At 46.6% G+C, this 10,256-nt stretch overlaps 1 protein-coding gene across 1 annotated transcript in view; it reads right to left on the bottom strand.

Moving 5' to 3' along the window:
• LOC123772962 (3-galactosyl-N-acetylglucosaminide 4-alpha-L-fucosyltransferase FUT3-like) overlaps nt 1–10,256 on the bottom strand; it is a 334,661-nt gene that overhangs the window by 256,042 nt on the left and 68,363 nt on the right. Inside the window, exon 2 of the mRNA XM_045766399.2 lies at nt 1,412–1,427. The gene's annotated coding sequence lies outside the window, so the exon portion shown is untranslated. The remainder of the gene's footprint in view (nt 1–1,411; nt 1,428–10,256) is intronic.

The following is a 10,256-nucleotide window of genomic DNA, read 5'->3' as shown; positions in this document are numbered from 1 at the left end:
TAATCAATCGTGGTTAAGTACTTATGTTAAAATTAACGTCAATTGAGAATAAAGAATAAGTCTCGTATGTTATCAAAGAAGCATTAGACCTCTCTAGAGGTCTAATGAAGAATATGGTATCTCGTTACTTGGAAAATATGTACCTACCAGCTTGCTTGCTTGTTAATTCATCTAAATTAGTGAAATGCAAGTGCTATTGAATATTGTAATTTGCCTGGCTCAAGTATCTAGATAGTTTCCCAATTGTTTTGGAATAATAAGTCACCTTCAGTGACGAGTACAGGATTTTAGTTAGTAATCATCTTCGAAGATTAATTTGGCAACTAAGCTAAGGTCAGCCTCACAGAGGTCAGTAGAGAATTGGAACAGTGGGGGTTGAGACATCCTGGGGGTCAACACCTCCTCTCCAGAGGCAAGGGTGAACAACTGACCTTGGCTGTGGTATTTAAGGTAAATGATATGTGTCTGATTAAGTGCAATTATAGACTCCACATTATTTTTGTAGTCATTGCCTCTTTTTAGGAAGAATTTCAGTTAGATTATAGTCAGTTTAGGAAGTGTTCAGATAAGGCGTGTTTCTTTTTATTTTACATTGATAATCTTTGTTTAATAAATCTTGTTTAGAATTTATGATGTTTAGGGAAATTTCCCCCCCCCCCCCTTTCCAGCGTTTATTTTATTGGTCTCAAGACCCCCATGCTTTAAACTAGGCAGTCTCTGCAAGCCAACAAGCATTTATTTAATATCACATATAATCCCTTTGTACTTTGATTTAATTCACATGAAATGTAAATCTTATCCCTCCTTTCGGATAACTGGGGATCCATTTTCGGGGATTATGTCTAACTGGCGGTATCCTGCTTCACAGTTAATTGTGGGAATTGCCCAGTGGGTGGGAGTAGCAGGTGGTGACGGCGTCTCAGAGGTTGCAGTGTGACTTCGAAAGGTACAGTATCCTCGGGTCGTGATATCTAAACAATCGAAAGTTTTAGATCTAAAGGAGTTGAACTGAAGGTTACACCACAGAGCTCTGGTCTGTAGATTTTCTTATTAACGACCAGGATTTAACAAAGTCAGTGAGATTAAAGGGTGGGCCCCGTTACACTACTGCAAAGTGACCTCTTGCAGCATGGCTCCCACTTTTGTTGGTGAGGTTACATGTAATTGCAGATTGTTGCAGGAAACAATAATAATAGCCAAGGCAAACATTCGAACCCACGCTCGAAAACCAAGTAAACCCTCACATTCTGAGGCAGTAACGTGGGGCGTTGCTATGACTGTGTAGAAAGGGTAAATCATATTTTGGCGCCCAATGCAGGGCTAAGATACGTGTGTGTGATTTTCTTTACCCTCACAGGCAGCTGGCGCAATTTGTACTCCCACTAGGATGTTTTCAAATAGAACTACTCACCAACTTATCACAGAATCTGAAAAAAAAAGAAAAATAAAGGTATTTAGTGCACATCACATGGTCTTACAGTACAGTAAATAGACAAGTAAATCATATTTGAAGATTTTAATTTTTTTTATATACAAGAGTTTTTACATTCTTGTACAGCCACTAGCAGGCATAGTTTCGGGCAGGGGCCTTATTCCTATTTTTTCCCCGGAATTCGACCTACCAAATCGTTTAACAACCAGGTACCCAAGGACTGCTGGGTGAAGAGAAGGATACAGTTTAGGATTGGAGTATAACGGGGATGGGGTATTGTCTCACTTTCGTCCACTACCCAGCCCTTAGTTACCTATACGTAAAGACCCCAGAGTTCTAAAATAATCTTCAGTCCACTCCTTGTGATCTTAGACGACTGATTGCCTTAGATACTACAAACACGAAAACTGTACTGCGCCCCTAGCAAACTCTTGAAACTTCTCAGCTGCCACCACCTGAATCCGTTTCACCTTGATTAACCCCCCTAATTGACAGTGAAACAGGAAACCGTCAATTAGATATAATTCTCCGAATATAAATCCCCAATTAATTGACAAGGGAGGAGTGAATTTACGTTAAGTGCGGATTAAATTGAGACTAAGGGAGTATATGCGTATATTAAGTAAATGCTTGCCGGCTTGCAGAGAGTGCCTAGTCTAATGCATGGGGTCTTGAGACCAACAACAGAATATAAAATAAGATTTTGGGGGGGGGGGAAGAAATTCCACTAAACACCACCAATCTAAACAAGATTTCTTAAACAAAGATTATCAAATGAAAATAAAAAGAAACACGCCCTATCTGAACACTTTCTAAACTGAATATATTCCTATTGTGGCAAATGAGTTGATGGACCTAAAATCAACTTGCTAACTCTAAGCACTTTACCGTAATACTTCAAGCCAGCCTGATGTTCGCCTGGCCTTCTGGAGGTAGAAGTTGACCCCACAATGTTCCACTCCACACTGTCCTCCTCTCTCTCTCTCTCTCTCTTCCAGACTGTGAAGCTAGCTAAGATTACTCCACCAGCCTCTCTGACTGCTAGATAACTAAGCAGGGTTAATTGAACAAGCCAAACTTATTTACTGGCCACCCAGATGGTTGAATTCCTATTGAAACTGATGGTAATTCTATAGGCATCTCGAGCCCCGGCTATTTCCAATTACAATATTGAATAGTGATCTGAATTTATAATTTATAAATTAACAGTACGGAAGGTTGTGATCTTCCCAGACGTATAAGTAAGTAATTATCAAAAGAAGGCACCAAACCGGGAAGGCTATGTAGCACCATCAAATACGCAAAATAATCAGAGGGCGCTAAATATCACCACCCAGACGTATAAGCTTGACCCAGGGTGGGTCAGAGACGACGCCTGACGAACTAGTTCATTATTATAAATGACGTCATGGTCTCTTTGACAGCATACGAGTCTTGATATTTACTGTACATTCATGTTAACCTAACGTAAATACTTAAACCAGATTGGTTTACTACAATTACTGTATTTATTGAATTATTCATCAATGTTGAATTAACAACAAGTGAAATGCAGCCATTTTGTCTGCTATCCTCGCTAATCCTTTAATCTCTGGAGTGACCTTCGTTGCTCCTAACCAGGTAAAAAGTGTCCTCTCACTCTACTAGCTGGTGTTCAATGTAAAACCATATGATCTGAGATCTGTAAACTTCTAAGACAAGCTTAGCTTATTACAGGCGCCCGGTCAATCCTTCCCGGCCAAGATACGAATCCAGGTCAAAGCGATCACGATTCCGCAGGCGAGTATCTTACCACTGTGCCATGGAGCCTGCTGACTTAAAACAGTGTAAAAAAAAAGTGTTGTGAACAATTTTGGTCCTATGCAATTTTTATCTAGAAGTAACAATTCCCAAGATATAGACACTTCCACGACACCAGTCGATTTGGATATAGCCATCTAATTTGCCATATTGGAAAAATCTCCCCATACTAGAGTTGCGTACCCTGGCTATAAATCTTTAGGCATTAAAGAATCATTTTGTTTAGAGGAGAGCTGTATACACTTCCGTGCCATGGTCACCCTCGCTTTGGCTCCTAGACTCATATTACGCCGATATTCATGATTGCTGTTTTTGTGGCGCAGATGTATAATGGGGTGCATTATAAATAATCTCGCTTATGAGCAATGAATAGCTGGCATTACAACAGACAAGATCCAAGCAAGTGCAATATGCTACACAAATGCAAATACAGGCAAATAAATGATACATCAGGGTTAGTAATGTCATTGAATATAAATTAAATGCAATGTTATATTTTAATACTATTAATACGCAACTTTACGAATAATTATAATCAAATTTTGCATAAAATAATTTGCGGTTATATCATTTTTGTTGTTGTTTCAGAAAATATTTACCTGAAATTTCAACACCTTGGAGTACAAATTCCTAACAATAGGTATGACAATTTCCACGGAAATCAGTAAATTAGAAATACCCTGAAATATTGCTGGAATATTTGACTTTAATTTTTCGTAGGTTATTCTTTTCAATTTCAAACTCTAATTACGAGCTTAATTTTCAAGCATTTTTCATCAGTTCCACATAATATGTGTACAGTATCAAGCTTTACAAAAGACATTTTAAAATTTCACACAAAAATCTTAGAGATAGAGTTTTCAAACAAGTAAATCTGGTGGATAATTGCGAGTGAGTGATTGAGAAGGTGGCGCGGCAGTGGAGTGAGATAGAAGGTGGCGCGGCAGTGGAGTGAGATAGAAATTGGCGCGGCAGCGGAGTGAGATAGAAGGTGGCGCGTCAGTGGAGTGAGATGGAAGGAGGTGCGGCAGTGGAGTGAGATAGAAGGTGGCGCGGCAGCGGAGTGAGATAGAAGGTGGCGCGGCAGCGGAGAGAGATGAAAGGCGGCACAGCAGTGAAGTGAGATAGTAGGTGGCACAGCAGTGAAGTGAGATAGAAAGCGGTGCGGCATTGGAGTGAGACAGAAGGTGGAGCAGCACTGGAGTGAGATAAAAGGTGGCGCAGCAGTGGAGTGAGATTGAAGGTGGTGCGGCAGTGGCATGAGATATAAGGTGACACGGCAGTGGAATGAGTGAGAAGATGGCGCGGCAGTGGAGTGAGAGAGAGAACGTGGCACGGCAGTAGAATGAAAAAGAAGGTGACGCAACAGTGAAGAGAGAGAGAAGGTGGCGCAGTAGTGGAGTGAGTGAGAAGGAGTCGCAGCAGCTTTATTATTATTATCTTTATTGACAAAATTAATTACAATTTTGTCTAATCTGAGGATTTCAATTAAGTCTTATTAAAGTGAGGATAATGCTGGTATTCACTGTCACACAGGACAGAGCGGTCATACACAACACAATAGGTCTAATCTGTAGACTGAAGCACATATATATCATGGGTTTAATCAATGTTTTAATGTATGAATATGTAAAAACAACTTCTACTGTGCACTGCCACACCAGGGCAGGGATGGGCTCATAAGTAAGTAAGTAATTATCAAAAGAAGGCACCAAACCGGGAAGGCTATGTAGCACCATCAAATACGCAAAATAATCAGAGGGCGCTAAATATCACCAAGGATGCCAATACGAGAACAAAAACGCATAAGGCGAACGATATCAAAAGTATCCGAGTCACCAAGAATTCTATCGAGGGACAGGTGACCGCGAGGGGCGGTCGGAAAGCAAGACACGCTCGTCCTGGAAGTCAGGACATTCAAGAAGGACATGCACGACCGTAAGAGGGACAATGCAACTAGGACAATAAGGAGCAGGGCGGCGCTCCATCAAGTGACCATGGGTTAAGCGAGTATGGCCAATACGCAACCTCGCCAGAGCTGTTTCCCACCGCCGGTTACGGTGGAAGGAGGACGGCCACGAGGAAACACAACATTTAAGAGTACGTAGCTTGTTACCAGTAACAGACAACCAAGAAGCCTGCCAACGGGTAAGGACTGAGGAATGGATAACCGGGTAAAAGTCGGAATACGGAATGCCTTTACGAGAGATGGGACAAGAGCGGACAGCTTCCTTAGCGGCAGCATCCGCACGCTCATTTAAAGACACGCCAATATGGCTGGGAACCCAACAAAACTCAACCGACTTAAATTTACTGTGAACGAGAAACAGCCAATGCTGGATCTCGACAACTACTGGATGAACTGGATTAAAGCACCCGAGAGCCATGAGGGCACTACGAGAGTCAACAACAACCACAAAGGAAGACTGACAACGAGAAAGCAGGAGACGAAGAGCATAGAGAATAGCATAAAGTTCCGCTGTAAAGATGCTAGTCTCCGGAGGCAAGCGACACATATAAGTGCGATCAGGAAAAACAACAGAGTAGCCAACACCGTCCGCTGACTTAGACCCATCGGTGAAGACAGAAACGGAGCGGGAGTGAGAAGAAAAGTGCTCGAGGAAAAGGCGTTTTAGAACCGTAGGAGGGGTAAAAGCTTTAGTGATACGAGTCAAGGATGTACAAAACCGCGGAAGAGGGACACTCCACGGGGGCAAAGAAGGAACAACACGAGGAGAAACATCAGAAATACGAACGGAAAGAGAATCCTGTAGGCGAGATAACCGGACAGAAAGAGGGAGGTGGTGAAGAGGAACAGGAACCGCAGGAGGGGTAAAAGTTAAAGCACGACAGAGGCGAGAGGAAGGATGTTGCAAGGACCGCGCAAGATAGCGAAGACAGTAGCGATCACGGCGGTCCTGGAGAGACAGGAAGCCAGTGTCAACATACAAGCTAAGGACGGGAGTCGAACGAAAGGCACCAGAACTGAGGCGCAACCCAGTATGGTGCAAAGCATCAAGACGGCGAAGAGTAGAAGGAGAAGCAGACGAGTAAGCAGGGCAACCATAATCGAGCTTAGACAGGACGAGAGAGGAATGTAAAGCAAGGAGAGTGCGCCTATCTGCCCCCCAAGAAGTATGGGACAAGACCCGAAGGAGGGTAAGGGCCTTAGAGCACTCAACACGGAGGTAAGAGATATGGGGAGACCAAGACAAACGAGTGTCAAGGAATAACCCCAAAAGCTTCGCGGAATCTTTGTATTCAAGGGGATGACCATAAAGTGACAAAGAGGGACGAAGAACAACCCGTTTCCGCGTAAAAGTCATGGCACAAGTCTTAGAAGTAGAGAACTTGAAGCCATGACCTGTGGCCCAAGACGACACGGCATCAATTGCAAGTTGAAGGAGAGGCGAATCATCACCCTGACAACAAAGGGTAAGATCATCGACATAGAGAGCGGAGAAGACACCAGAAGGAAGAGAGGAAAGAAGACCATTGAGGGCAACCAGAAAAAGAGTAGTGCTCAGAACACTACCCTGGGGCACACCTTCGTATTGCTGAAAAGAGGGAGACAGAGCGGTACCAAGGCGCACCCGAAAGGAACGACGAGAGAGGAAGCTGCGAAGAGAGGGAGATGACCACGAAGGCCAAAAGAATGAAGTTGAGATAGGATATGATAACGCCAAGTAGTGTCGTAAGCCTTTTCTAGGTCAAAAAGGACGGCAACAACGGAGGTCTTCGCAGCAAAAGCAGTACGAATATAGACCTCCAAGTTCACCAGGACATCTGTCGTGCTGCGGCACTTGCGGAAACCAAATTGAGAAGGGGAGAGGTGGTGATGGTGTTCCAGGAACCACATCAGACGAACGTTAACCATACGTTCAAAGAGTTTGCAGACACAACTTGTGAGAGCAATAGGGCGAAAGTCCTTAGGGGAAGTACCCAGAGACCCCGGTTTGCGAACAGGGAGGACAACGGCATCGAGCCAGTCCTCAGGGACTGACGACGACTCCCAGATCCGATTATACAGACTCAGTAAATACTGAGACGTGCTCGGAGGGAGATGGCGAAGCATCTCATAATGAATACCATCGGAGCCCGCCGCCGTAGAACCGCAGAGGGCCAGGGCAGAACGAAGTTCAGAGAGAGAGAAGGGATCATTATAGGGAAGCTGAAGATGAGTGCAGAAATCTAAAGGACGAGACTCAAGGACAGGTTTACGAAGAAGGAAAGATTGGGGAAGATGAAGACCAGAGCTAACAGAAGAAAAGTGGGAACCCAGTTCGGAAGCGACCTGCAACGGGTCCGCCACAAGAGTATCATGGAGGTGAAGGACCGGTGAAACATCGGGAACGAACTTACCCGCTATCTTGCGGATACGCTTCCAGATCTGGGCCAGAGGGGTTTCGGACGTAATTGTCGAGACATAAGATGCCCAACATTCACGTTTAGCCGTACGGATGGCCCTACGGGCCACCGCACTCGCTTTCCGAAAGAAAAGAAAAGAATCGGTCGTCTGCCTACGGCGGTGCTTCTTCCAGGCTGCACGCTTACAGCGGACAGCCCGAGCACAGTCCGCATTCCACCAGGGAACGCACTTCCGTGGACCCCGAGAGGAAGAGCGAGGAATAGAGCGGAGGGCAGCGTCGAAGACAGCGTCATGAAAAAGGAGGAGAGCGCGAGAGAGGGGCAGAAGGGAGAGGTCAGAGAGAGTAGCACTGAGGGAAAATAGGGTCCAGTCCGCCTTAGCAAACTGCCACCTAGGGAAAGAGAGGGAAGGGCGAAAAGAGAAAAAGGAAACAAGGATGGGGAAATGATCACTTCCATGGAGGTCATCAAGAACCTGCCACGTGAAATCTAAGTAAAGAGAAGAAGAGCAGAGAGAAAGATCAAGACAAGAAAGGGTGCGAGTTCGAGAGTCCAAATGAGTGGGCTCACCAGAATTCAGAAGAGACAGGGAAGAAGAGAGGAGAAACGGCTCAAGGAGGCGACCCCGGGTATTCGTCAGAACGTCACCCCAAAGAGAATGACGACAATTGAAGTCACCCAGCAGGAGCACAGGCTCCGGCAAGGAGTCTAGGAGGTGTTTCAAATCAGGAAGAGAGAGCGGGACACTCGGGGGGAGATAAATGGAACAAACTGTGTACCTTTTCCCCACAAAGATACGAGCAGCAGAACAATGGAGAGGCGAAGGAAAAAGTAAAGGAACAAAGGGAACATCTGCACGAATCAAGAGAGCAGAAGAATTAGAAGCCCCAGCAATGGCTGGGGGGGGGGAGAGAAAGGAATAGCCACGAAAACGACCAGGACGAGCACCAAGCATTGGCTCCTGGAGACAGACACAAAGGGGCGAAAACCGCGAAATCAGAAGTTGGAGTTCGAGGAAATTGGCGTAATAACCTCGAACGTTCCATTGAAGAATGGACAACGACGAGAAGAGAAAGGACAAAAACAGAGAACAAGGAAGAAACAAAGGCGAAAGAGCAACAGAGCACGTTAAAGAATATCAGGGTCGGGATCAGGGTCAGCAAAGTCAGGGTTAGGGGGCATGGGTAAACTGAGCAAAGACGGAGGGAAGGAAACGGGAGAACAGATCAGAGGTGGGCGGGCGGGGTCCGGAGGAGGAGGAGGAAGAGGAGGAGACAACGGAGAGGAGCAGTCAAGGACAGCAGTAGGAAGAGGGGGAGTAGGAAGAGGGGGAGTAGAAAGAGGGGAGCGCACCCCAGCAAGAGCAGCAACCGAAAGGGAAGCAGGGGCCAAAGAAACCTCCATAGCAGGAACAGGGGGCGCAACCACTGAAACGGGAGGGGAAGGAGCAACAGAGCCAGAAGTAGGAGCTAAGGAAGAAAGCGAAGCCTTCTTACCCGCCGGGGAAGAGGAAGGAGAGGAGCCAGGCTTACGCTTCTGACTTAAAGAGACAGGTGTCCTAGCAACTACGTACCGGGCAACGGATTCCAGTGTCTCAACAGGAGAAGCCGAACGAGAGCACACACGACGGCCGTTAGGAGAGCGATGGACATCCGCCTGCACCGACAGGCGGCGGGGAGAGCCGATAGATGGAGGAAGAGGATGGGAAGGAGGATCGGAGGGGGACGAGGAAGAAGACACAGGAGACATGACAGACCGGGTTGAAAGAAGGGGAACCCCAGACAGAGGACCAGGAGGGGGACCCCTCGGGAAAGAACTCAAAGGAACAGAGGAGGGGGCAGTGGGCGTATCAGGGTCCAAGGCCCGGAAACGGTTGAGAGTCTGAGGAAGGGGGGAAGGACGAGGAGAGGAAGAGCGCAACACGCGAGCATAAGAGATGTTAGTATAAGGCGGGAGCTGGCGAACCTGGCGCCTCGCCTCAGGAAAAGACAAACGCTCCCGGTGCTTCAGGTTAAGGACGGCCGCCTCAAGCTTGTAATGGACACAGGCACGGGAGAACGTAGGATGGGCCTCACCGCAGTTGAGGCAGCGAGCTTGGGGAGAAGTGCACTCCGACTTAGAGTGACCTTCACTCCCACACAAAGGACAGAGAGAGACAGTCCCAGAGCAGCGGAGGGCACCATGCCCAAACCTCCAGCACTTATTACAAAGTCGAGGAGAAGGAATATACTCCTGGACAGAGCACCTAGCACCAGCAAGAATGACAGAGGATGGAAGGGTCCTACCATCAAAGGTGATCTTCACAACGCGAAGGGGTTGACGGCGACGACCACGAGGGGGACGAGTAAACGAGTCAACCTGGAGGACAGAATGGCCTTGGGCATCAAGGATATGCCGAATATCATCGTGGCAATCCTGCAGATTCCGAACACCGGTTGCAACATGGGGTGGGAGGAGAATAGTGCCAACACTGGAATTCATCTGAACGTTCTTGGAGACCCGAACAGGGATCTCGCCAAGGCAAGATAAGGCAGCCAAGCGGGAAGCCGCATCCTGAGAAGGAGCAGCAACGACACGTGTACCGAGACGAGTGGGGTTGAAAGTAACACACGCATCCACGGAATCTACAAGATGCCGATGGAGGGAGAAATCGTCA

This window comes from Procambarus clarkii, chromosome 14 (assembly GCF_040958095.1).
Source record: "Procambarus clarkii isolate CNS0578487 chromosome 14, FALCON_Pclarkii_2.0, whole genome shotgun sequence".
Classification (NCBI taxonomy): domain Eukaryota; kingdom Metazoa; phylum Arthropoda; class Malacostraca; order Decapoda; family Cambaridae; genus Procambarus; species Procambarus clarkii.
This window is presented reverse-complemented; position numbering and strand designations above follow the sequence as displayed.